The 25,520-nt window shown below is 44.0% G+C and overlaps 1 long non-coding RNA gene across 1 annotated transcript; it reads left to right on the top strand.

Annotated features, from left to right (window-relative positions):
- The first annotated feature begins 114 nt into the window (after nt 1–114).
- On the top strand, nt 115–24,689 carry LOC140693412 (uncharacterized). Its single transcript, XR_012069167.1, has 5 exons — nt 115–287; nt 23,087–23,145; nt 23,343–23,495; nt 24,032–24,155; nt 24,416–24,689. It is a non-coding gene; the product is annotated as an uncharacterized lncRNA (long non-coding RNA).
- Nucleotides 24,690–25,520: the final 831 nt, after the last annotated feature.

The raw sequence follows: 25,520 nt of genomic DNA, 5'->3' as shown, positions 1-25,520 counted from the left end.
GCGGGGTCTGCACACCCGGACGGGGCGGGCGGCTTGGGCTGGGGCTGGGGCTGGCCTCCGAGAGGGGCTGCAGCCCGCGTCCCCCACCCCGCTCTCCCTGCCCCGCTACCCCGGGGCTGCCTTCCTTTCCCTTTCCCGATCCCTGAGGTCCAGATTAGCGGCGTGGGCGCTGCTCCCCAGGCTGAGAGCCCGCGGCTGTAACTCCCAGCTTCTCCTGGTGGAGTCGGGAAAAGGGAGCGGCAGTGCTGAGGGAGCTTCTGTCTCCTTGATCAGGATTTCTGCCCCAGGTAAGTACCTTGAACACTTTCAGGTGTTATGATGGCGGTGCTTGTTGATGTCACATGTTTTTATACTGAGAGGGATTACAGTGGTGAAAGCAGGGCTTGGTTCAGTTAAAAATGAGCTGAAGGCATGAGGCTGTCTCATCCTCCATCATTCACTCTCCCAGGGTGAAACGTGAGACCCTCGATCTTAAAAAGATACTTATAGTCCCTAACTAGTCCAGCCCAGCTATTGTGTGTTAACAGGAACAGCACAACCTGAGGCGTTGGAGACCCAGGGACATTGCACTCCTAAAGAGCTCCTGGCAAAATCTGGTTTGTTTTGTTTTTTTTGTTTGTTTGTTTTACTTAAATTGTGGGACAGACTAGTAGTATAGAGGGAAAAATAATTGGCAAGAAGGATTTTTTCATATAACAGCTTTATTGTGATATTGTTCACACACCATGAAGTCCACCCACTTGAATGTTACAATTCAGCAGCTTTTAGCATATTCACATTTGTGCAACCATTATTATTCCAGAACGTTTTCATCACATCAGAAAGACCAGTTGAAATGCATGACCTATCCACCCCTTCCCAGTGGTGGTTCTAAAGAAGTTTCTTGGCTGTTCCTGACCATAAATTAACTTGTTACATTCCATGAAATATCTGGGAGGAATTCTAATCAGAATTGCAATGAATCTGTCTATCAAAGCAGGAAGAATTAATGTCTTTATGGCATAAACTTCTTCTACACATGAATATATCTGGGACCCTATCTTTTCATCTGTCCAGAGCCAGGCCTATGGGAAATCCTCATTAATTCTTGGGTTTGTGAATGATGAGATTCAATACATCATTAGATGCAACTGTAGCCTTTCACTGAAGAGAAAAGTAACCTCGTAGAAGCCAAGTGATTCTCTGATGGTTAGAATGAGTGACCGCCAGTGCTGGAGTATTCGAGTGGACTTGGTGCTTGCAGAGTTCTCCACCACCTACAGCTAAGGGGATTACCGTGTTCTTTTACTTTTTTTTTTATGGCGTTGCTTTTATTTTTACTTATTATATAAAATTATTTTTTATTGAAGTGTTGTAAATTTACCATGTTAGATTCAGATGTACAGCAGAGATTCAGTTATAAGCTTATGCATATGTATATAAATGTTTTTCAGATTGTTTTTAGTACAACTCATTACAAGAAATTGAAAATAGTACCCTGTGCTATATAGTAGGTCCTTGTCATTTATTTTATATTTATTAATGTGTATCTGTTAATCCTCCCTTTCCTGCCTGCTAACAACAGTTTGCTTTCTATGTCCATGAGTCTATTTCTAGCAGCACCGTTTTTGCTAGCAATATATGCTGGTTGGCTCTTTTCTGTTTCAGTAGTTCCATCTTATGTGTGGGCGTTTTTCTTCTGGTGGGCCTGTGTGTGGTTTGCACACGTGATAATAGAGATCTGTATTTGGGAGAACTCCAGGCCTCGTGTAGTCCCTCGTATGGAGTGCCCACTGAACTGATGCTTGAACTTGGAAAAAAACAGTAAATGTTGGAATTTCCACAATGGTTGAGACTTCCAGGTTTCTATAACCTCTTTAGCCCACCTAAATTTTGGCTGCACCCAATACTGGATAATTTGGTGGAACTTCATGGTATGGTGGTGTAGAGACAGGGCCTTGTATGCTTCTTCTCTTTCCTTTTTCTAACAATCATTTTCCTGGGCCTTCCAGGTACTCCCCCAGAAGGGCCCAGGGCTGGCTTGGTGCTGCACTGAGGCAATATTTGTTAATAAGTCCCTTTCCTCATCTCTTCTGAGCCTCCATTTCCTTCTCTGCACAATGAGGGCTTAGACGAGATAAGTGCTTTTCAGTTTCTTTTAAAGCCATATTTCCTTTGAGAAACAGAAAATTCAAATCTCTCCACCCATCACAACCCTTTAGATTTTGACACGTCCTCCAAGGAGTCACATAGCTCTTTGTGGTAAATTGACGTGATTGTGATTCCACGTGGCACAGAAAAGACTCTTCAGAGATTTATTGCAGGGAGAGGGCAGGAAAGGGGCAGTATGTCACACTTTCTTGTGTGAGCACTGGAGCAAAGGCTTGGGTTTAAATACAGTGTCTGATGTGGCAACTCTCTAATCTTGCACAATGTGATAAACCTCTATCCCTAGCTTCTTAATGTGTCAAGTTGGGGTGGTAATGTTTTAAGGCTTTTGTGAAACATTATACACATAAGCCATTTGTGTCTCGGTAGATACAAGACCTGCTAGAGAGTCGGAATTTCTTTAAAAATACATATATATTGTCCACATCACTCTGTCTGTGTGTATTTTGAAGTTCCTGGAGGGTGAGGGTTGAGTGTAATGTCCATCGTGGGACAGGTGGCCCATGGGTCTGTGTGCCTCAGATTGCCCCCTCCTCCCCAGTCCTCTTCCTCTCAGTCCAGGATGAAGTTCCCTAGTAGATTTACACACAGGTCTTGTGGAAATGGCTTTTCATTTTATTGTTTCACCAAGGAGGGTTGCCATCATGATCTCTGTGGTCAGGTTTTGGTGACCTGAAGGCTATGCAATTGGGGATTTCTATTTTATAAAAAGAAAAAAAATTACAAATACAAAATTAGACCTAGGTTGGTGGCAGGGGCTTTTGAAAGTGGGGACCATTAGCTTTTTTAGCTTCAGGTGCAGTGGCCTCTGGCCACGAGGACACATCCTCATGCTCTGAATTTGGAGGGACCAGTGGGTTCAGTGGGAATATTTACTGAGTGCATCTCATGGGCTGCGCATTGCCTTATTTGTACTGTGTGTTCCTTATTTGAGACGGTGAGCTGATTTAAACTCAATAGCCTCTTTAAAATAATAGACTTTTTATTTTTAGATGTAATGTAGATTCCCATGTAGTTGTAAGAGATAATATGGAGAGGGCCTATGGACTCTTTGCCCAATTTTTTTAAATAGTTCCATCTTGCAAAGTTGGGGTACTATTCATTCGTGACTCACTAACCCTTTTAGGTTTGTGTTATTGCCCTCATTTCTATTTATGAATAAACTGGTGTTGAGAGAAGCACACAGGTCTGCCCAGGTCACCCACGTGGTTAGTGAAGATTTGGGTGGAACGTGGGCTTGGCATTTCCAAGCAGTACCATTATGATGGTCTGTGGCAGGGAGCAGCATTCACTTTGCTTGTTTATTCATTCATTCAACAAACATTTATTGAATAAACTCTGTGGGTCAGATGCTTTCATAGGGTTATCTGATTCTTCAGCAGTATGGAGAATCAGGTAATGTTTTCTTTTTCTTTTTTTTTTTTAATATGAGAAAAATATCTCTGAGAGGTTATAATCTCCCCAAAGGAAAAATAGCTCATAAATGAGGGATAGTACATTTGTACAGTTCCTTCTTCTTATGCAGGTGGTACCCTAGGCATTTTACATTTGCAAACTTCCATAATCCAGATATATTCTTGTAAGGCAAGTTTTTTTTTAATTGAAGTATAGTCAAGTTTACAATATTGTGTCAATTGCAAGGTGGGTTTTTTTGAAATTTGAATGGAGAAAATATTTTTTGAGGGGGTTAATTAAGTCTATTTATTTGTTTCATTTTTCTAAAATGAGGTACTGAGGATTGAGCCTAGGTCCTTGAACATGCTAAGCACGTGCTCTACCACTGAACTGTACCCTCCTCCCCAAAGCAAGTTTTCTTACCCATTATTCTGCACCTTAGGAGTTCAAATAAATTGGCGTTGAAATCCAGATATTTTGATCCTACTATGGTTCTTTGCATTATATCCTGCTGAGGGGTGGGGAAGCAGTTCCTTTATTCATTCATTTATTCAGCAGTTTTGAGCACCGACTTTGCATCAGGGCCTGCCTAGGTGCTTGGAAACAGAAAACAAGAAATGATCCTTTTCTGCAGGGGATGGAAGCCTAGACCAAAAGCTGGGTAATGTGATCTGAGCTTCAGTAGCCATGTGCAGACGCTGAGGACAAAATTATCCCCGATTTGCTTGGACTTCCCTTGCCTTCTGGCTGGTGCACACCAGGTCGCCTCATCCCAGTGAGGCCCGCAGCCCACAGCACAGTGTGTACATCGATTTACCCTCCCTTCTCGGCAGGGCCTGCAACATGAACGCCCCTGACTACGGGCAGTGCGCTGAGGACCACCAGACTCTCCCGATTGTGGTCCAACCCGTGGGGATCATCTTAGAGAATTTCTTTTGCATCTATAATGGAATCTCCTTGGTGAGCCAGATCAGACCGTGCGGCTCCCAGTGGGCACTCTGTATCTACTATAGGTATCTCTATGTGCCCGAGAATGGATGGAGTGACTTCCAGACCCACCGCAATGTCATGGGCCTTGTCACCATTACTGACTGCCTCTTGGCCAAGACCTTCTAGAAGCTCCACGCACAGAGGAGCTGTATGGCACCACGCTCTACGACTCTCAGCTCTTTGTCTTTGTGCTGTATGGGGAGGTGGCCGAGCAGCCGCACACCGACGTGGCCTTCAATCTACGAGGACTGCAGGGTGGTGGAGAAGAGGATCGACGACTTCACTGAGTCACTCTTCATCTTGCCCAAGTCCAAGTGGCTGGATGGGGACCCCGAAAATTCTGGGGAGAAGACCCCCCTCCTCTACATCCTATTTGAGAAGGAGGACTTCGTGGGACTGGACACAGACAGCAGGCAAGTCAACCTGAAGGCCGGGCCACCCTGGCTGTGTGACAGATTGCTTCCCTACATCCAGAATGGGATCATCAAGGAGGAGGGCTTTCTTGTAGCCAAGGCGGGAAGGAGGTGTAGCCCGCCGGTTTTCAGACGTTTAAAACTAAATCCGCCTTTGTTTCAGAGAGATCCTTTTAGGGTTAGTGTGGACACTTACTCCCCCTTTTCAGCCAGGACACTTGGGGGGACCCCTGGAGTTGCTGTCCAATAGAGTAGCCACAGCTACTGATGTTAGTAGTGCTGGGGAGGAGGCCGGTCTGAGCTGAGATGTGCTGTAGGTCAAATGCACATCAGACGCTGAAACTTGTCTAGTAAAAAGAATATAAACTATCTTGTTACTTTCTATATTGATTACACGTCAAAATGATAGTATTTTACATACAGTAGAATAAGTAAGGTCTGTTCTTAAAATCAGTTACTTGGTTTTTTTTTGTTACATTTTAAACGTGGCAACTGGGAAACGTTATTTACATGACTCTCATTTCATTCCTGTTGGACAGCCTGTCCTGGGACAGTTTCATCCCTTTGCTTATAAATGAGACTCTGAATCCCGAGACGCAGAACGAGGTGCTGGTTGAGCTCAGGGTGGAGCCGATGTCTCCTGCCTCCCAGGCCCAGCACCAGCACGGCTCAGGCCCTCTCCCCTGCCTGACAGCCACCATGCCAAGTTAGGACATCAGAAACACTGCCAGGGGCTTCCGAATTAGCTCCTTACGCAGGGAAAGGCGTGTCACGGTGTATGGGACACAGCAGGGAAAAATTCGTCCTCACTTTGTCCCTGTGATTAGGTCAAAGGCCCCACTCTGCCTTGGAAGTGCAGACGATCACTTCTGGGCTGCCTAACCCCTCACCCTCTACTATGTTTCCCTGTGTATCTTTCAAGCTGTCCCTCGGGCAGAAGAGGGTGAGACGTCTTTGCCGAGAGGTGGTCCCCCTTTACTGGGGAGAGTGAGGTGAGCTGTGTCCCCCCGGCCTACGGCCTCGGGCCTTGAGTCTGGAGAGCGCTCATGGCGGTCCCACAGGTGACGGTCGGAGGACATGGCACGTGCTGCCGGGCCCGCTGTGCAGGAGGGGCTCTGTGATTCTCTGTGATTCTAAGGTCAGATTCTACTTTCTTGTTGTTGGTAAGATGGAGGAGAAGATGCCAGAGAATTGATAAAAAGAAAATCCACACCAGTCCTGTGAATGACAGACACAGGGGATCCGTGTCCCACCTGCGTGTGGTGCCTGGCGGGCTCTGGAATAATTTTCACTTCCTCCCCGGACATTCCTCTATGGCTTAAGGAAGGGGAGAGGCATGTTGTGGCCATGATCTGTACTTGTCCTCACAGGTCCCTGTGATCTACATGCCCACACTACACTTCTGCTCCTTGGAGATGAGGTGTCAGGTTTAGGAAACTGGGCACTGCTGAGGGCATAGCTGCCAGAACCGTGCTACACCAAGGCTGGCTCCGTTCACCTCACCTGTCACCTCCTGTTGAGTCCTAAGGCGTCATTCAAGGTAGGTGCATCGGTGCAATGAAAGCAGGGACCTCCTTCACCCCCTGGACAGACTGGTGGGTGATCAGTGGAAGCCTGGAGCCCTGCCCCAGCCCCACGCCAGTGCCTCCTATTTTGTCATAGGAGGCACTGGTGACATTTTTGCTCAGCAACTGCTTGGCTCTGATTCTGCAGAGCCAACAGAGAATGCCAGCTTGTTTTTGCCTTTTGAAGTCTGCCCTTGGGATTTGGCGGAGTAGCTGGATGTGTGCTTAGCCCATAGTGGTTGACACTGTCACCATTGTTTACCCAGAACCTCGTGTACCAGGCATGGCTGCCGGCATCAAAATACAGCAGTGCATTAAACCTCCCTCCTGGTGGGTCTGTCTGTTCTGGTACCATAAGGGCTCAGCCAGCATCTGAACGTCAGTGAGATAACGTGGCCAGTGAGCTCGGGTCAAGCACGTTCTCCTCCAGTGACTTTTACTCCATTGTTGCTTTTACTATTACACAGTCATTAATTTTTTAAACAATGCTTTGGTTCAGGAGCAGAACCTAATTCTCCCCTGTTCCTCTTGGTGGGAGTGAGTAAAGTTGTCCAGCTTGAAATGCGACCACATTTTGTAGCTCAAAAGCTGTCTACACGCATCTAGGTGAAGTTTTGGCTTGGGGCGCTGACCACGTTGGGGTCCCCCGGCAGCATCGCTTCCCTCAGGCCCCTGCCTCCCCTGGATCAGGAGGTGAGGGTGGGTCTCACCGTCCCTGCGTCCCTGTCCTCATCACACTGACGTAATTTCTTGTAAATGCTGTCAAAGTCATTTTTGTTCTCGTGTGTTTCTAATTTTGGCTGTTCCTCTATTCCTTTTTCTATTTTCCTTTTTCCCTTATACCACCCCGTGAGCTTGTTGTTGGGTCTGAAAATGTGGGCTGTGCACACCCTGCATTGGAATAGCCAAATCGCCCTCTGTGCCGTCTCCATCGCTATAAAAAGCAAAAACTTAACAGTTGCCATGATTCGTATATTATCCTAGTCATCTTATTTTCTACTTTTTTGGAATTTTTGCTATGTTAGCACATCACCCACTGGAGTTTGATATCTGTTAAAGTCCTTGCTTTGAGGAACCTGTTAGTTCGTCCTTATATTTGGTAACAAATGCTCTCTTACTAATTTTGTTTATTTGTTTTGAAGAAGTGAGATGCGAATTGATTTAGGCGGCTGCTGAGGGATTTTTTCATGGAGTATTTAAACTTGGAAAGTCAAATTCTGCAGCACCTTCCTTGATTCTGGCTTTTACACAAACGTGCTCGGCACATGGTTCCTGGCTGTCGCTGTGTGACGTGCGTGACGGCGCTTCCTGGCCGGCGGTCACTGGTGAGGAAGTGGCCGGCTCGGGGGTGAGCAGCTGCAGGGGACGCTGTTGGAGGAAGCAGTCACCGGTTTTTTGTTTTTTGGTTTTTTTTTTTGCATTCACCTTCCCAGTGCCATTTACTTTACTTTGCATTCATAGAGGGGCAGGAGCGGGCCTAAAACCATGCCACTCTTTTGTTCCCTTTATGAGGCTGGTTTTTCTAAGTATCAGGAAAACATTGCCTTGTCCTAAGTAACTGGTTCACTTGGATCTGGTGGACACAGGGACCGCTAAAGGGGACCGTAGCTTCCTCTCTGCTTCAGCCAGTGGGCATTCAGAGCCGGGTCTGTGGTTTGCCTCAGCAGCCGTGCAGGCCTCCCTGCACCGGCCTTTACTTTTACCCCTTTTTGGCAGTAAATAGCTGACTCTGTGTCTGTTGCAGCTGATGTCCACCACTGACGGCCGTGTGGTTATTTTGCGGTAGTGAGTCTCCAACACCCCTGTCAGCCGTGAAGGGACCTTGCATTCTCACCCCGACCCTGGTTCATCTCACCCAGGGAAAGGGCTTGGCCACCACCGTCATGCTGGACATGAGGCCTTGTTTCTCCTTTCATGCTCTGGTCCAAATGTGGACACTTCATCCTTCACTGACTTGGTCTCGCTTGAGACAGTCCAGACTTTCTGAAAGAGTCCATCACATTCTGGGGGGGAACAGAACAGAAGTAAGAGTCGCAAGTAGGAGTCTAGGCTGTCTGGGTTGGCAAATGCAGGCTGGGATCTGTGATGGCCGGTCTGTGCCCTGGAAACTGGCCTTTCCCGTGGCTCCCGAGAGAAAAGGGGTTGGAGCGAGAACAGACTTGCCTGGGTTCCTACCATCCTCATCTGCTCACTGACAGGAGTGTCAGCTAACTAGGAGCTCCCCCAGACCTCGGGCCCTTCAAACCTCAGATCACGGGCGATCCTTGAGTCCCTTCTTCTGGTCCTTCTTTGTGAGAATCCAGTGCCTTCTGAGGTGACTGGCAGCAGGAGATGCCTCCCCCTCCAGGGAACTCCCTTCGGAGGAGTGTGACTCAGTGCACCTTGCTGTGAGCTTGTGGGTTTCCATCGTGCTCCCTGCAGAACCAGACTTGAGACTGGCTTAGCGACAGAAATAACAAGACTGATTCCAGGGCAGGGCCAGGTGGAGGGAACAGTGGAAATTGAATGTGACCTCAAACACCTAGGTGGGTGCTGGGGCTGTTACTAAAATGGGGAGCCTGGGAGGTACCTGCCAGGAATCGAAGTCTAGACTAAATGGTGGACATAAGGCCTTTTTTTTTGACATATGGCATTTTTAAGATGCCATTTGTCATCCAAGTTAGGACTTCCAAGAGGCACTCGTGTCTATGAGCCTGGGGCTCAGGTGAAGGAGCCGGACTAGAGATACACATTGGGATTCGTCATTCTTAGCTGGTGTTCACAGCCGTGCAAGTGGATCAGCTCATCTCAAGAGGTGCAGACTGTGTCTGAGTGGGGGCAGGGCTGTGCCTGGTTTGGAGGAAAGCCCGGACCATGCAGCTTTGGTGTGTCAGTCAGCGGCGTTTGTGATTTTCAGAGCAATGGCATTTATCCTTAAGGTTCTGGGGGGTGGGCAGGGCCACACAGGAAGAAATCTGAAGAGAGGGTTTTGGCCACGTGTGCGCGTCTTGGGACGATCCAGAGGCTGCAGGGTCCAGAAGGGGAAACTCCTCAGAAGCTGGAGTCAGAGTGGGGAGTTGGGAGAATGTAGTCACACTCTCCTGTGATGAAGGGAGGGAGGCCTAGGGAGTCCGCACCCTAGCGGACTCTCTTTCCCACGAACAGAAGGCAATCAGACAGAAGATTTGAGGTAAGAAGGGATGGGCTTTGGGAGAGGAGCCAACCTGGAGAACGGTGGTTGAACAATTCTTGAATAGTCTCCCTGAAACATAGAGTTAAAAAAACCCAGACTCTTAAGAATATTGATAGTGACTGGGGAGGAGGCAGTTGTTTTTCTGACCTCCTAAGGGTAAGGTATGTATCCGGGGATATACAGAAGAATCGGGCAGTCTGTTCCTGGGGCTTCACCCTTACCAGGGGGAACAGTGCAAGTTTAAAGGGGCAGAAGGGCAGCGGAGGGAAACTAGCCAGGTCCCGTGTCACGTACCAGTCGGCCGCCCTACTTGCGTGTTGCATTCACATCCATGCCTCCCAAGTGGGCGGTGGCAGCCCCGTTTTGAAGATTGGGAAGCCTCCTCAGAGGTTTAAGGAATTGGTTCATTTAGCAGCTAGTAAATGCTGTAGCAGGGTTCCAGCAGGGCCTTGTCAGACTTCAAGGGCATGTTCTCTTTACTAATTCCGGTTGTACCTGAAATGGTGAAGTGAGTCAGTTTCGGAGCCTTTCAGAGAAAGTACGCTTTAAGTGCCTCAGGACTGTTGCACAAAGCTCAGTGTTCTTTCATAGTTCGGAACCACCGCAGTGCTTTTTGCCCCACAGATGTAAGGTCTTACTCCTTTGACGATGGCGTGGTTGTAAATGACATACAGGTGCAAAACCACACTTAGCAGCTTCTGAAGGGAAACTCTCCTGTTCTCCCTTGATCGGCTTTCTTCCACGGGATGTAACTGTGCTGCAGCTAAGGCCTGAGCTTTCCGTATGGAGTGAGGGTTTGATATCCAAATTTAGCATAAAACAGTCAGATGGAGAAAATCGAAGATGACAATATATTTTGGGGTTTCATTAGACAAGACATACTATCTGTTAATGGCTCATAAAGCTAATGAAATTGAGTACAGAACATTGCATTTCTTACTTTCTACTGAGAGCTGTCTTCCAACATAAGGTTCTCTGCTTTGGAACTTCAGCTCAGCCACTAGGGCGCCTGTCATTGTGTTGGTGTGATTGCATTTACACAGTGCATGTAATCTGGGCTTCCTTAGCCCCAAACACTCCAGTGCAGAATCATAGGCTGTAGCCATCACTTAGTTATACAAATACTTCTAAAACTATATGATACCAAAAAAAATAAATAAATAAAAATAAAGAGAGAGAGGGAGATTGCCTTTATCAAAGTTCCTTTGGATTTTAACTGCAAAGTGTTGTTGAGCAGCTCTGGTTTCCTTTGGATATGAATATATACATTTCTTTGCATGTAACCTGGATTTCAGGCTTGAACACCAAGCTCTTGTTTTCCATGAGCCACAAAAATCATAGCCAAATGACACACGTATGAAACAGTTTATTCTTTTTATCTGAGACAGAATCCTTGAATTTGGGACTTGAGCTGCGACTTTCCTGTTTGCTCTTCCCACCCCTCTTGTCACCTCAGTCCTTTTTCCCACGTGGCCTCCAAGAGGTCATGGTCTCATAGGAGCAGGTGGACAAATACCAGTTGGTCGCCAAGCAGTGCTGCTGTAGATGGAGCCCAGCCAAGAGCTAAAGGACATCATCAGGGAGGACTTCCTGGAAGAAATTGGCTCTACATTCAGTTCTGAGGACAGAGTAAGAGTCAGCCAGGGGAAGGAATCAAGAGGGTGACTCAGGTGGCAGGAGCAGCCCGGGTAGAGGCCTGGAGGCTTGTGGGGTGGGGACTCGGGGAGACTGCCCTGTGTGGTCCAGGGTGGTGGGTGACCCTGCTTTGAAGGACACTGGAGAGGGCCTAGGGGTGGAGGGCTTTGGAGGAGCTTGGTTTTTACTAGAACTGACACAGAAGAGGCAGTGAAGGATGTCAGCAGGAAGTGACCCTTAGGAGAGCAGCTCTGCCTGTCCTTTTGAGTCCCACCCCTTCATTCTTTTATTCACAACACACGCAATTCTGAGTGTCTAGGGGAGAGGGGGTGGACCCACAGTAGTAAGCAAAATGTACTTGCTTCTTGAGAGCTTAGCAGTGTCAGAAGTTGACTTAGATTAAAATGTTTTATTAACACAGCAGGGCACCTAATCCAAAGTGCGGAGGTTGGAGGGAAGGAAGACTTCCTTGACAAACAGTTAAAATGAGCCTGGAGGCTAGTGGGAAGTAGCAGCAGGTCACGGGGCCCCTGAGGTCACTGGGGACCTGGTACTGAGGTGAGGATGGACAAGCAGGGTCGGGGGTGGGGCTAGAACTCTACCAGGGAGCCTTTGATGGGTTTGAAGTGGGGGAGATGTAATCAAATTTGTGCTTTGGGAAGGCTGCCTTGGCTGTGTGTGTGTGTGTGTGTGTGTGTGTGTGTGTGTGTGTGTGTAGCGGGGAAGAGGGGGAGAGTGTCACCAACTGGGAGGGTCATTAGAAGACCATTCACAGGCTCGGAGGCCACCAGTGGGAGAGGGGCGTCGGGGCTGCTTGGGGACCGCAGGGGCAGAGTGGATGCCGGGTTTCCTTGTGTGGAGGGCTTGTTAGCGGGGTCGCTCTAGCGACACCTTGTGGCTGGAAGTAAACAGATGGAGGCCGCCAGGTGGACTTACCTCTTCTCTCCTTCCCTGCCTTGTGTGATGATCTTAGCTCTGCCAACATATGGAACAGAAGAGCTAAGTTCCAGAGTAGCCCAGGACTTTGCTGGGCTCGTTCAAGTGAGAGCAGATAGGATTTAGGCTTGTGTTGAGATCTGTAAGTTAACTTAGCTAGAAACGTCCTGTCTTTTGGATTTTCATAGGGGTAGTAATTCTTGATAAAGATTGCTTTCTTGGTGAGAGGAATTTTAATACAACTGATGTCTTTCTCAAAAAATATCTTATCTTTTAAGAAATTTAATATTCAAAATAATAGGAATATTTTAAAATGATAAACTAAGGCTTTCATGTAGTTTCTTTGGTTTCTGAGTTGATGTGTAGGTAGACCCTTTGCATTACATAATAGCACATCTTTGACAGTATTTAAAGAGCTGCTAGTGAGCGCCCCCAATTTGAAAGCATCATTAAAGCTTGCTCTGAAATAGTGAAGTCATATAGGTCTTGTTTGCAGAAGCCAGATATTTGGTTTATAATCTGCAGCATAGCTCCCTTTATAAAATAATAATAGATTCAAAATTAACAAAGTGGAAAATAATTGATATTTTTAAAAAAATGAAACATAAACTTTCTTGTGCTATTGTTGCAACTGGAAATTTTGAAAAGAAAAATCCTATTGTAATATCATCTAAGTGAAATACATATATGTCTGTCACATTTGAATAGTAACTGCACAGTGGTTTTTGAAGTCAGGATCATTCCAGCTCAGATACTGGCAGTGATGGTTGCTGGTTTTCAATGGAAGAGCCTAAATTTGCTTTCTTAGCTTTATTCTTTTCTTTTCTTATATTTTCTTTTCTTTTCTTTTCTTCTCTTTTCTTTTCTTTTCTCTCTCTCTTTTTTTTTTTTTTTTTTTTTGGGTAGTGCGAGGGTTGAGTAGTGCTGTGCCAGCATGATTTGGGGGCAATTTGTGGGCAGATGTCGTGCAGCAGCAGTGAGATATTTCCATGCATTTTACTTTCCGGACATCACCAGGGAACATGTGTGGTTTGTGCCTGCAGGATGGGATGCTGCAGGACTCCCTGGTCCATCAATGTTATGTCTTGGAGCTGCTCCGGTCAGTGAATGATTTTCTGTGGCTTGGAGCTAATGTGGTTTGATGCAGATGATCAGATGTGTAACTAAAGTACTGTTACTTGAAATAAGAGAAAAGCTAGCAAAAATGTCTCTAAAATACAGGATGAGGGAGGAGAATTGGCTGAGCTGCTTACAGTGGGGAATATTCTCAGGTGACTCCCTCACTGTGTCTCCTGTCACTATCCCCCACAGCCCTGCATGGCAGTCCTACTGAAGCAACCATGCACTTTCTCAGAAACGCGCTGAATTTCCTTGTGCCTCTGATTGTTCACTTTTTTTTTTGAAAGCACATCTTGCCCTTTGCTTAAATGCCATCCCTGCTAGCCACCACTTACACTCATTCTTCTGGACCTCGTCCATATATAGCTGCTGAATGAAAGAACAAAATGTAGTATCTCCATTTAGTGGAATATTATTCAGACATAAGAGTGAATAAAAAAGAAAAAATAAATAAAGGGGAATATGAAAAAAGCCATCTGCTCTGGGTAGTCCACCCTGACTGCTCAACCCGGCCTTTTCCCTTTGAAACCCCACCCCTTATACCCCACTCTAACTATTTTTGATAGTATTTACCACCTTCTAATAAAGTTTAACATTTTCAAAAAAAAAGAGACATGCTGATACCACTTCAACATGGGAAAGCCTTGATAACAGCACGTTAACTGAAAGGAACCAGACACAAACGGCCACATATTGTTGATTTCAGTGATCTTAGAAATGCCCAGAATTGGCTCATGCAGTGGCAGAGAGCAGATGATGGTTGCAAGGGGCTGGGTGGAGGGGGGTTGTGGAGTGACTGCTAGTGACAGGGGTGTTCTATTGGGGTGATGAAGTGTTCTGGAAATAGATGGTGGTGAGGGCTGCACAACCGTGAGTGTGCAGAAGACTGCTGAGCGCTGTCTCTGGGAGTGCTTGTTGTTGGGGCGGCTTTATTTTGTTCTCATCCTGTAATGTGAAGGGTCATCTTGTGCTGAGACCATTCAACTCCTGTGAGTGGTAAGGCTAAGAGACTTTGCAGAGTCATGTTTCTTTTTTCCCCCTTGCTGAGTGTAGGCAAAAATGGTTTAAGCCTGAGAAAGTGCTCCATATGCAGAAATGTCTTTCAGTTTTGGCCGGTGTAAAAATCTTGTGAGCTTTTTAATCATTTAGGACAGTCTGTAGGGGGAAACAGCCTGTGAAGCCTGGGTGAGACTTGGAAGAGCCGCGCTACCCTCCCAGACACGGGTGGGGATTTCACCCCCATTCAGGCAGTGAAGGGCCAAGACCCGTGAGAGGAGTTGACAGTCATGAATATTTATGTGTATCCGCTGCTTCATCTTGGATATTAATTTCTAGCTGAGTCATTTTGTGGCGGCAGCCTCATCCTACATCAGGAATTTATAGTATCTGCTCTTTGAGGTGAAGAGCTGACAGACTTGATTATTTAACAGTCTATCTTGTATTGATATCTCAGATTCCTTTGTCAATCGCAAAACAGCAGAAATACAGACGTCCTTTAATGCCGATGTGACCTGGAGCAGGTTTGTTCTGTACCTCAGTGACCTTATCTGCGTGTGGGGAAGATGATAACAGTGCTTCCCTCAGAGGGGCTGGTGAGAGGAGACTGAGAAGCACAAATGGAAGACTTACACGAGATGCTCATGAATGACAAAATTTAGTGCTCTCAGCCTGGTGAGGCCTCAGGGGCAGAGATGTCAGAACAGAGCAGTCCTAGCCGGAGTTCGATCCGCATTGGCAGGTTTTATGATCACTATCACCACTGTGGGTTATCAGGTAGTTTTAAGACTTGGTAATATGAATTCATGAATAATGTTAAAGACTAGACAACTCAGATCCGGTTTACATAGTTCTCAAGATTTCCTGTGAGAAATGGATATTTTTTCCCCATCTTAAATCTGAGTGGATTCTCTAAAAAAATTCTGTAGTCCTCCATCTTTTTCCTTTAATTCTCCTTTTTTTTAAATAAAAATTTTTAAATGGAGTTACTGGGGACTGAACTGAGGGCCTCATGCGTGCTGAGCACATACTCTCTCAACTGAGGTATACTCTCCCCCATAATTTCTTTAAACTTTACTTTCTTAGTATTCAGAGGTTAGAGGCCTCTAATTCTTTTTTTGGAGACTTGTCCATAAACCGGTAAATCTAAAATTAATGGACAAAATTTGGTTTATTAAAAAAATCATTAGAACTTTTATCAATCCATTCAAAAGGAAATGCTTATTGAGTTAAAATGTTTCTCCTTTATGGTGATTTCTAATTTTTGGTCTAGCTTAACTTATTAAAAGTAATCCTCATCATCATAATGACCAAGCTTGCTGTGAGTGGACACCTACCAAAGGCTAAACTGTTTTTCTCATGTTTTACTTCAAAGCAGGTGTTTGACGGTAGGTATCAATGTCTCCTTTTTGCAGCTGAGGGATTGAGAGGTGGGCAGCTTGTCCCAAATCAAACGCAGCTGGCGGTGCCTAGCTCGGTGCTGGAACCCAGGCTGCACAGGATGCATTCTCAATTTCTCCTCTGATCAGCCTCAAGTTGAGTGGTTTCCCGAACTCCTGTGAGTCCATAAATGACCGATTTTGGCGATCTCAGCCTGATGAGGCCTTCAAAGGAGAGACACCAGTGAGAATGTGAGACAGAGTGGCATAAATTAAAATTGTACATTTTCACAAATGTTGCATTCTCAGGTAATGACTTAAATAGTTTATGTTTTCTTTATATTAGTGCTATGTAAGCACTAAAAACAAAACATTAAAAATGATTATAGTGCAAAATAGGAGTGGGCTTTGAAAGTCCAATCATTGCTAATGATGTTGCTTGTTTTTCTCTAGTGGTGCTTATTGACAGAATAATTTACAATGACTGAATTTGTTTTATGTATGTAGTCTTAGTATGGAGGAAAAGTTTGTCAGTGCATATTGAAAGTAAAATCTTTACTCTTTTCTTTCCTGATGATAAATATGTACGTTGTTTCCATGGCTTAAGTATATTTCCTCATTTGTGAAATTTGAGTGATGCCGTTTACCATGTCTGACTGTGAGAGGTAGACGCCTTGTATACAAAGCATCCAAGAGCTGCTTAGTAAAAATGTGCTGTCACAATGACAGATAGTTTAGAAGGATCAACTGTGAATACTAAAGAGGGTGGCTTGTTTCTGATGCATATTCAATATGGATATATATGAATATGGCTTAAAGTAACAAGGATTCAGGGTTTTGTGTGTGTGTGTGCGTGCAGTATGAAGTTTTAATGAAATCTGTATCATTCTATTGAGACAGGGACTAGTTAAATTGACTTAAGCAGACGACCTTGAAGATTATTTACACAGAATGTGTATTGTTACAACTCAGTGTTCATGCTGCCGTGTAACTATACACTCAGACATTTAAATTCGTAGGACTCTGACCAGAAGCATTAAGTTTAGAAAAATCCACATTGATCATTTTCAGGGAATAAGCTTCTCTCTTTTGTGATTAAAGAAAATTTTGATTTATTTTTCTGCACTCTTAATAGGTTTTAAAATATCAAAACATTGATTTGACATGTCAGCTTTTTTAATAGAAAAAAGCTCATGCTGTTTTAATATGTAAATAAATGTTTTTGTATTTCAATACACTTCTATGATTTCCTGGCTCTTTGAGAAGTATTTTGCAAGATACTTAGATTACCTCCTGTTGGAAAAATACAGACATGACTTTTATGAATATAGGCCTAGTACAGGTCTGTTGGTTTTTGCTACAGTGCAAGACATGAGGACTAGGAGAGCAGTATGTGCTACATAAGCTTTTAGTTATCTGATTCTTGTTTCTGATCCACAGGCAATTTTTGTGTTGCACCTTTCCAGGCAACCAGGAAGGCCTTTTAAGCCATAGGTGGCGCTGTTACACCTTCTTACAGTCTTAACTTTCCTGTTTGTAAAGGAAGTCTTAAACAACGTTTTGTTTTTTTTTTTTTTGATTCCTTTGCTTAGTGCTTCAGGGTAGCACAATGTCCATTATGTCTGACTACCTGGAACTATTATTCTGCTTATGTCTTAGTTTTATTCTATCATCTCGCTGTGAACATTTCAGACTTCCTGTGCAAACAGTTGCAACATCGGACTTTTCTTGCAGTGTTAGAAACCAGTGAGCCGGGATTTTATAAAAGAGCTAGAAGCGGCCTCTGGAGCACCTTAAAGCTGAAAAGTGTACTGAGTTCCCTAAGTATTATCCCCACCGCTGTGTGTCAATGGGTGGTAGGAGATTTGGTACATATACAAAGGGGTGTGGTGTTTTGACTTGGGTTTGCGTGCACACGCTGCCACTGAGCTACGTGATCCTGAGTCAGTTCTTTCTGAGTTTTTCCCTCGTCTGTGAGATGGGGACACTCATTTCTGCTTTGTAGAATTGTGAGAATTAGAAATTATGTAAAGTGTTTAGCACAGTGTGTATGACAAGAGGGCTCATAATCTTAACTGCTGTTTGGTGTGAAGCCATCATTTGATAGTCTTTGGCAATTACTGAGAAACAGGAAAATAAGAAAAGCTGGTTTTATGATGAAAGATATTTGAGGAGGTTCCATAGTTCCTATACACATAATTTAGCATCAGCAGAGTCAGGACAGTTACACAGTCGCCCTGAACCAATGTTAAGCCACAGAATTTTTGTTACTTCATATATGTTGGGGCTTAAGGGGACCCAATACTTATACACATGTTGTGTCCAGCAGCCAACTGAGAGATGACAAAGAAGAACAGGCAGGCGATAAATGTCTCCTTTATTACTGATGAAGCCACGTTCTCCATGAAATTCAGGGCTGTGGGAGAGTGAGTGTCATGACACTATGTCCCAGAATTAGAGACTTACGCAGTCCCAGGTAACTCTGGTCCACAGCGAGCATTCCCTTGAGAGATTCTGACCCATAATGCACAGGACTGTCTTGCCATGGAACTGAGCATCCCGGCTGCTTCCTAAGGGTGGCCAACACTGGAGGGGAAGGAAAGCTTTCATATGCCCTGCTTGTCTCCCCGGACTCACACCTCAATCTGTTAGTGTGAGGAGGGCTAGCCGTGGGCCAGTGGTCAGGGGTGTGAAGGGAGAAGCAGTCTCCCATGGACCAGAGGAGTGGGGAGGAGGGAATCCCCCCTCAGATTAAACAGGTGGTGGCTTGAAACAGAAGGGTGCTCCTCAAGAGTTTATAAGAGGGGAAATAAGGATTTCCTTTGGGACTCAGAATAGTCATGAAACACAGAAGATGATTAGATGGGAGACTTGTAAATCACTTTCTTATTAAATTGAAATTTGTTGGGCACCAAAAATGTGCTACATTCTTTTCTGAGAGTTTTACAGAAATGAATCCTCCAATTTTCACAACAAGTGAGTAAGAAAGATTTGATTGTTATCCCAGGTTTACAGTGTGGAAATTGAGGCACACAGAGGGTAAGTAATTTGGCCAAGGTAACAGAGCTAGTAAGTGGCAGAGCTGGGATTTAAATCCTGGCTATCTGGTTTCCAGGCTCCCAGGGATGGGCTTTGGGTGTTTACAGGTATCTGCATCCCTGGATCTCTGTACCTCTGCATCAGTTAGACCAGAAAGGACAGGGAAAGTGGAGTTATACAGGTGCTCACAGTCGTGTCTCAGCCACTGTCCATGGAGTGTGCCCCGTGATTGGCATTAATTGTTTTCCAGGCAGTAGATCTGTTCTTATAACAGAAATTTAGTCCATTGAGTTAATCTAGAAACCCTTCCTGCTCTGCTTCTGTCCACGCTTGCCATGTGACTGCCTGCCCGAGATTGGGCCGTGGAGGAGAATCTGTACTCATGGTTGAACTCTGATATTTCAATCTGGTTTGTAGTTTCACATCTCCTGTTACATTAATAAATTGAATTTCTGGTTTTCTTGCATCAGTGTGTCATAAGTTTGCTTAATGTGAAACCAGTCCATGGGAGCCGAGGGGTGCTGACGGTATAATTTCTGAGCATGTGGCATTTCTACCCGTGCAGAAATGGCTGGAGGATGTCCACCTTCCTCACTGATTTCTCCCAGCAGCAGGGTCCTCTCCCACCCCCGGATGTGAGGATGGGATCTCTCTGAGTAGGCCATTCAGAGGCCGAGTCCACCAATCAGATGAAGTACCTGGAAGTGGGTTTAATAGAAGAAAAGGGCTTCCAGGTAGTCCGATGGGCTGTTTGAGTCCGTTTGGTGGAAAGATGTCCACTGTCTGTGGTTGAGCTGCTTCTTTGCTGTTTAAAAGTCTGTATTACATGAAGGGATTTTAAAAAGCAGAAAGGTGTGATTTCAGGTGGTACATCCGCACCGGTGAGTAGTGCTGGATGACCGCCTGTGTGAGGAATAGACAGAGTCTTACAAACTTCATAAAACAGCTTTTAAAGCTCTTCCATCTGAGTGCACTTCGTATGGGGTCCAGTTCATGACTGGTCGCGCTGAGAGGGCACGTAACTGATGATGGCAGAAAGGACACGGAGGCATCAAAAAGGTCCAAGACATGTTCTGTGTTTAGAGGATGGGGCACAGAGTAACATATTTGAGCTGGTTTTTCATTGAACACTTTTGAGTATTTTCTAGGACTCCCCAATCCCCCATGGTTCCATGCAGCTAGGTGTCCCCTCAGTGCAGCTCTGTCAGCGCTTGCCCTGGGCTGACGCGGTGTCACGGGGAGCAGGACGGTCAGTGTCCCCGGCTCCTCCGAGCTCCGTCTCCTCATCCGCAGAGCCGGGTTTCTCATCCGTGTCTACTTAGTAGGATTGCTGAGAATCACACGTGATGGTTGTCAGGTGTGACTTTTGGTTGTCTCTGTAATTGGTGTATAGTCAATATTTGATAGAAACACTTGTTTTTTATTATAATTGTGGCTCCTAGATTGCAGTGGTTTTTAGTCTGCATTTATTTTTTTATATAAATTTATTCTTATTTTTAAGTAAGCACTTGTATTTATTTATTTTCATGAAGGTACAGGGGATTGAAGCCAGGAACATGTGCGTGCACAACAGGTGCTCTACAATGGAGTAATACCCACCCTCCTTGTCTGCACTTAAAAATAAATATTTCAATACACAAAATATTTCTTAAACACCATCATGGGTCCTATTTTCTGCATAGACAATTGAATACATATGCCATCTCAATAAGAATAAATGTCATAGGGACATACCTTTCTAAATCTGTTTACGTGTTTTAAAACGATCATAGCTAGTGAAAAACACGAGTCTTGGATCCACTACTTCTTAGGGTCTGCTTTGCCATCATGGGGAATTACATTCTACAGAGAAGGCTAATTGGATCTCATTGATATTTGGATGATTTTGCAATGTTCAAGGCTTTCAAAAGCTGACCGTTTTGTATTTCAAACTAACTACAAAGTTATCTTCTAGAAGTTGTAAGTCCTTAGCTTGTGAAGTGCCCAGTAATTCAGTTTGTATATGTCTGTGTCTCTGTGAACGTGTATGTGTGTGATTTCAGGAATGTAGCAATAAGTTCCATATAGCCTTCTGAAATCTTTCTCCTCCAGTTCAAGGTGTAGGTATATATTTACACAAATAAATTGATACTCTTTTGTGATTTGGCATATTGGTGGGAATAAGAGGTTCTCATAATTGTTTCAGAAGGGTTGGGGAGCATGAGCTTAGAAAATGGGAGGAGATAGAGGCAGGGAGGTTCTTTAAACTTTGTGCAAGATGAGAAACAGTAGCTTTTCTTTTTTCTTCTAAAGCAAACTGGCACTGAATTGTAACATACTAATACTCAGAATTGCTTTTCTGATCAGAGACAAGTGCCTCAGATTTTTCAAGGCAACATGAATGATGAAATGTGTTTTAGCAGTTATCTTTAAAAGTAGTTTTATTTTTCAAGTATAAGTCTATAGACTGTTCTTTTTTTCCAGCTGTACAAGAATTTCTCATTGATCCAGGTACGTGATCAATGTGTTTAGTTTCTTTGGGTTATTTATTTTTTTTAAGTGCTTGATTCATTCTGGTGTGAATGAATGTTTAAAATTTCTGGATTTTGATCTTTAAAACTTGCTGATTTATCAGAACTGCAAAAAACCTGATGTTTGTTCCTTGTTTGGTGGGGCAACCTATTGATTTATGTTGTCTGTTATAGAGGGAAATTCTTCCTCTAGCCTGTAGATAATTAAGTGAATGGTTTGCAGTGTGCCTTAAAAATTATTTGAATGCATTGAGCATGTTTGTCCAGTGAATTTTGGATTGAGTCATAATAATGACTTTGCTTTGATTCTGTGGCTTTTGTCCTCTCCACAAGAATTTGAATTCTCTGTTGCATTTTGTATTCGTGTTCTTAACAGGGGAAGGAATTTTGCATTTTTCACAGAGGTGGGTTTTCCTATCCCCTCTGAATTCCTTCTGTAATTGATACAGCGAAAATCTGTTATTGCAGTGCTTAATTATTTCATAAAAAATTTTTTGGCTTAATCAGAAACAATGACAAAGAATGATAATAAAATATACGAAAACCTTCCTTCCTTTGAAGAATAGAAATGAGGTGGTCAGGCTCACGCATGCTTTGTACCTGACACACTTACTCTCATGTCATTGTGTATCATGAGTCGGAGATGGAGTTGCTTCAGGTTTATAGATTTTTGTTTTAACATTTGTGTTGAATTCATTCTCTAGGCATGATGATTCCTGTTGCCTTTGTGGAAAGTGTAGATGAAGGGAAACAAATGCTTTGTTTTGTTTTCAGGAGGCCTGAGATGCTGATGAGAAAAGAGTAGAGGGTGAGCTGAGGAAAATAGTGATAGACCCTCACCTCCAGGCTGAAATTGATGAACAAAGAAATCAATTAAGTGTATTGGTATTTGACTAATAGAAGTCAGACAGCCCAGACTGTCTAGTTATGCCCAAAGGAAAGTACTGAATTCACCTGCAGAATTAGGTGCTTTACCATGTAGAAGCAGCTTAGAGCAATCAGAAAAATCAGTCTTATGATGAGATATAAAAAGAATATAATATCTTTTATTTCTGAAACTTTTCTACATTAAGTTGTGTAGAGCTAAAATTAAGTTTCAAGCACCAGGAGTTAAGAGTTTAGGTGGTTCTGTGGGATCGTTATTCAGGGATGTGTCTAGACCCTGCTGGAGTGGCCGAAGCTGGCAGGAAAAGATCCAGAGCCAGGATTTTTCATCCTAGGATGTCCTCCATAATGGTTCCATGTGGGAGCCCATGATTGAGTTAACAAGTTGTAACACATCCCAGCCGCCTGTCAACTTTAAGAAAAAAATTGTGCTTATTAACTGCTTTAAAGCAAACACCTGTGCATCCTCACTCCTGTCTCCTTGCCATAAAAAGCAGAGACAATGCCTTGCTTGCATGTTTGAGGTTATAGATAGCACACTGCTTATTGCACAGCAATGACCCAGGCCCTCAGCTATAAACGCCAGGCCTGCGTGGTGTTAGATAGTCTATTATACCCAAAACAGGGACCAGGCTGGTCTGGTGGTCTGCTTTGTAATGAACATGTCTAAAAAATGTATCTTGTTCCCCTCAGCCCATGACTTCCCTAAAGGTAAACTAAGCCTTAGTACTCATGGTGGAGTCTACAATCTCTGTCTCATCCCTTCTTTCCCCAAGTTCCTGCCTACTATCTCACAACTGTTATTGACTTTTTACTTTGATTATACACAATAAATATGGGAGCATTTGAGAGACTCGTGGATTTGGCTCCCTAATCCCTCTCGCTTTCTTTCCTTTTTCCGCAGTCTTGAGAAATTCATTCCGTGTCGGTAAGACTTCCGCCAGCCAGAACCCACAGTTCCAGGTGAGAAGGATGCAGGCTTTATCCCTTCTACCCGAGGGAGAGAGAGGAGATAATTGAGATATGCTCCCCTGTGGTCCCTTCCTGCCCCAGGGCCACTCCAGTTCACCTGCAGCCTTCTGGCCTCTGCTCACAGGGCCTCTGTCCCAGGATTGACCGCAGCCTTTTATTCCCTTGTCAACATTCCCTGTGCCTTTCAGAGGTTGCTCTCTTCTCTGCAATTCAACCCTGGCAGATGTGATGGTGGTCAGCGTGCTGATGGGCAGTTACTTGGGGACTCCCAGGAGCCATGCTGATTCTCCTGAGTCATTCGGGGTTACAGAACTGTCAAGCACTGCAGGAAGCCCATTCACGTGAGTTCAACACAGCATTACATCACTTTCATTTTATTTTTGAATTTTCAGTGGAGAAATTATTTGTAGCACACTGTTCCAGATTTTAGGCCGCCTGCTTTCCTCACCACCATTTCCTTGTTGGCTCTGGTGCTTGTTTTAAGAACCAGGTTTCTTCTCTGGTCATTTGTAGCAGCTGGGCTTGCCGAATCCTTGATTTGCATTTGAAGCAGAATGCTTCTTCGTGATGTCAAACTGATTTTCCTTGTCATGTCTGAATATTTCTTGTACACTCAGCAACAGTTTCAAGTGAAATGCTCTTGTCCAATTTCGGTTAACTAATATTTGCTGATCTCCTGCTTTCATGCTGAGGGCAGTTTCTTCTTCCTGTAATAAATGTTAGCAATTTGCATTTACTATGGAAGGTACTAATCCGAGGTGCTTTTGTTCTTAACAGTTTTAATACAAATCACCCATTAAAATGTACAGCGGATTTTACTCTATGCCCAGAAATGTGCATCCCAGTCAATCTTAGAATATTTTCTTCCCCCCAACAGGAAACCCAGTACGCATAAGCAGACATTATCAACTTCCCCATCCTCCCCAAGCCCCAGGGAGCCACTCTTCTGTCTCTGTGAATTTGCCTGTGCTGAACATTTCATGCAAATCGAGTCACTTCATGTAAGTGGAACCGTCTATTTTGACTGACTTCTTTCACACTGAGTAACGTTTTCAATGTTTGTCCACGTTGTGGCCTGGATCAGTACTCTATGCTTTGCTATTGCTGAATAATATTTCACTGTATGGCTGGGCCCCTTTGTTTACCCATTCATCACGTGATAGACATTTGGGTTGTTTCTGTTTTTTGGCTCTGAAAATTAATGGCGAAAAGTAATGGTGAATATTCCTATAGGAGTTTTTATGTTAACATTTGTTTTCAGTTCTCTTACTTGTGTGCCCAGGAAGCAGAATTGCTGGATCATTCAGAAGCCAAATGTTCAACTCTCTGAGGACGTGCCAGGATGTTTTCCAAAGTGGTCACGCTGTGTTACATCCTCACCAGCAATGGCTGCGGGCTCCGCTTCCTCTGTGCCCTCATTAGTGCTTGTTAATCTTTTTTTGATTTTAACCTATTGTAGTGAATGTGAAGCGGTTTCTCCTAGTTGTTTTGACTTGATTTCCTTTAGAGCTAATGTTATTGAACACCGTTTTATTGTGCTTATTGGCCATTTGTATATTTTCCTTGAAAAATATCTTTTCAGATTATTTTTTCATTTTTTAATTGAGTTGCCTTTTTATTGTTGAGCTGTGGAATTTTTTTTTTGATACACAAATTCCTTATCAGATAAATGATTTGAAAAAATTTTCTCCTGAGTGTTGTTTTTTCACTTTCTGGATGGTGTTTTTTGAAGCAAAGTTTTAAAGTTTAATGAACTCCAATTTATCTCTGTTTTCATTTTTCCTTGTGCTTTTGGGGTAATATTTAATATCTGATGTATTTTATTAAAACTTGTATATATAAAATAACTTAATTCTTAGGACCGTTCTAGGAGATGGGTGCGGTTGTTGTCCCCAGTCTATGCATCGGAGACTGAGGTGCAGAGAATTTGACTGACATATTAGTGTCAAAGCTACCCAGTGCTGTGGGAATTCAGACCCTCATGTTTTTCCCTAGCATCTGAGCTCAACACCACCATGCTCCAATCTTTCCAGGAAACGTTAATGAAAAAATCTTTACTTTTTTGATTTCTTGTTAGATTTTTTTCTTATTGGGGACCTCAAATTCTCATTTTCTTTTCGGATATCAGTGTCGATTTATTTTAGGTCTCATGTAGGGAGAAGCATTGCTATCAGTTAACTTCTTTATTACTCACTCTCCAGTGATGATTGTTGCTAGTTGATCTAATCAAGTCATGCTTAAGTCTTTCCTGCTCATGACACTAACAGCAGAGTCATGACTTATAGAATGCTCAAAGAAGAAAGTACTTGATTGATTTTATTTTGCCAACCAATCAAACCAATCAAATAAAACCCTGGTGTTGACAC

The sequence above is a fragment of the Vicugna pacos genome, unplaced genomic scaffold, assembly GCF_048564905.1.
Source record: "Vicugna pacos unplaced genomic scaffold, VicPac4 scaffold_19, whole genome shotgun sequence".
NCBI classification, from domain to species: domain Eukaryota; kingdom Metazoa; phylum Chordata; class Mammalia; order Artiodactyla; family Camelidae; genus Vicugna; species Vicugna pacos.
The sequence above is the reverse complement of the archived record's forward strand: the minus strand, read 5'-3'. Positions and strand labels throughout refer to the sequence as shown.